Raw genomic sequence first — 2,720 nt, 5'->3', positions numbered from 1 at the left:
TGACAGGTATCAGTTAGATGTCAAGGCATTCAGTAATGGTGATTTGAAACAATGAAAGATTAAGAGATAATTTGGAAAAACCTCTGCAGCCTAGCACTTCTTGGTCATGCTGCCATGTTCTCCTTTTCATTCTTCCATGACCACCACCACCATCACCCATCTTATCGTAGCATTTTGGGCTGAATTTTATATACATTCAGTGTCACTAAAGAAAGCAGTGCCATCCACCTGTCGTCTTTTTTTTTTTCCTGCCTTCTTTTTACTTCTCTTTGCCTCCTATTCCCATTGTGAAATAGATCCAAGGAGCGATCCAGTGAAATATACTCCCCCCCAAGCCAGGAAAAAGTGAGCAGGAATTGTTTAATGTCACTGCCAGGTAAAATGCACTTCAAATGACACACACATCATATCCATGGAGTATGATTTAGGACTAGTAATGTAAAATAAAAAGCAGATAAAGTGTATAAAGCACCCACAGATCCCCTGGGACTCTGGTACTCTGCATTTCACCTCTTTGCAGGAAGGTTTTGTCTCTGCTGCTGCTCACTAAAAGATGATTCCTTTTTTCCTGATTTCTGTGGTATCTGTTCTTAAACCTACCTCTTGCATCCTCTCTGTGGCACACCCTTCTACACTCAAATGACTTGACCAAATGTGTTTGGTTACTGTGGATTTAAGTTATCTAATTTCCCCAGTTATAGATAAGCTACATCTTTAAGCAAGGAATATTACTGAAGAGTGTTAGTGGAGTGCCTGGGAATCATACTTCACTCAAATCAGTTGACGGTAAAACATAAATAAAAGCATCTATGTGCCACAGCCACAAGAGATGGCACAGTTATACCTGTCTGTGGAATACATAGATACAGAAATAGACTTAACTCTACTTCTAGCAAGGTCAAGCTCCCTCTCTGCCTGTAATTAGCTGACTGGCTATCAGCTCTTTCCTGGCTCAGTTTTTCAAGGACTCCCTCTTCTCATTTGCCCTGCAGCTTAGGATACCTTCCTCCAAGTGAGGCCTTCCTTTCTCTCCAGCCAGCCTTTTTCTCTGGTTCTTCCAGAGATTCCAGGTAACCTCATCCTTTTCACCCAAACTTATCTACCCCTAACTTACTCAGAAGATAGTTTTGACGTTCTGCTATAAATTGAAGAGCATCTCTTTGGAGAAGCAATGCCACGTTGGCGGACAAGAGTGCCATCTCTTGTACTTGATTGTCTAATTAACCCTTGGTGGTAGGTGCATTTCAGTGCTAAATGTTTTGATCCACCAAGTGTTTATTTTCATATTAACCTGCACACTGACAAATAGACTCAATACAAACATCCTGATCAGATAAATATGTTTATTTGTTTATTTTTGTCTCCTGATCAGGACTGTGATAATAGTAAACAATTCGAGAGACGTTTGGAATGCTTGAGACCCTTTAAAAAAACAGACCCGAAGAGCTGACCCCTGAATTCAAAGGATTATTTTTCAAATTTAATTGTAGCCCAAAATCAGTTAAAATTGTGGTGATACATAGTTGCAGATACAGATACACATTTTTAAACATCTGTCTTCAAGATGGTTTCTTTTCATCTGGTTTTAGTCCAAAACTGAATATACAAATATTTTAGCCCAAAACGCACTCTCTTTTTCTTCTCTGTATATGTGTATGGGAGAAATTCCCTGTGACTTTCTGCATCCTGTAGCTATTGAATGAAATGGATGTTTTGACCAGTTTTGCTGCCAGTACTGGTTTCCAGCATCTGTCTTTAGTGTCAATATGCCGATGATTATGGAGGCTACCTTGGGATCCTGCTGCAGAAGTGGTACAACTTTGTGTATTGTTGAACTTGATATATCCTCAGAAAAAATCTTAAACTCCGATGCAGTATCTTCTGGGAAAAAAAAAAAAGATTTTTAATCTGCTTTTGTTCCCTAATTTCTGATGTGCTGTTAACTCAGAGCGACAGAAGTAAGAGCATATAGAGCAGTCTGGGTTAATATAAAATAAGCTGATGAAGATTACATGGAGCTAGCCACATGAAAATCGAAAGACCTTAGAGAACACCACGAGGCTGAACATTATTGACAGTTTTTGAAACAAAGACCTTTGAACAAAATTTTTTAACAAAGGCCTTTCAAAGGAATGAGGTGCCTTATTTTTTATTTCAGTCTACTTCAACAAGATAAAGAAATACAAGACAAAATATATTTTAGAGAAAATTCTCTATGGGGACATTAACTTCCTCTAATCGGACATTTGGTCTTAAATTTCACCTGGCCTGTTCTAGGGACTCTCTCTGCTGTGTTGAGGTTGTCATGTTAAAACTGGGTGCCATTGGAAAGGCTTGCCTGTGTCCTTGCAATTGCTATCACATTATTGCCTTGCGATAATGGTCGTAGTGACAGTTTAGATGCATTTGGATGAGCTAAATAGTGTCACAGAAAGCAACAAGTGCTTGAATTTGAAAACTTAGGTACAGGCTTTAAGGATCAGTGGTGCTTAGCTGTGAAGCTGGGTTAGGTAAAAAAAGTGACCCTGTAAAACTTGAAGCTTAAAAAAAATCTTGCATAGCCGTGACAGGTGCAGAAAGAGCAGCTGAAGGCATATTTCCATGAAGCATTTAAACTGGAAAGAATTGCCAAAGCATACCGAAGCAGATGAGAGAAGTTGATGTGAAAACTTTCTGAAGCAAAAATCCAGACTGTCCAATACCTTTCCTATAGATCGTTG

This window comes from Pygoscelis adeliae, unplaced genomic scaffold (assembly GCF_000699105.1).
Source record: "Pygoscelis adeliae isolate BGI_AS28 unplaced genomic scaffold, ASM69910v1 Scaffold10, whole genome shotgun sequence".
NCBI lineage: Eukaryota > Metazoa > Chordata > Aves > Sphenisciformes > Spheniscidae > Pygoscelis > Pygoscelis adeliae.
Note: the sequence above shows the minus strand (reverse complement) of the source record.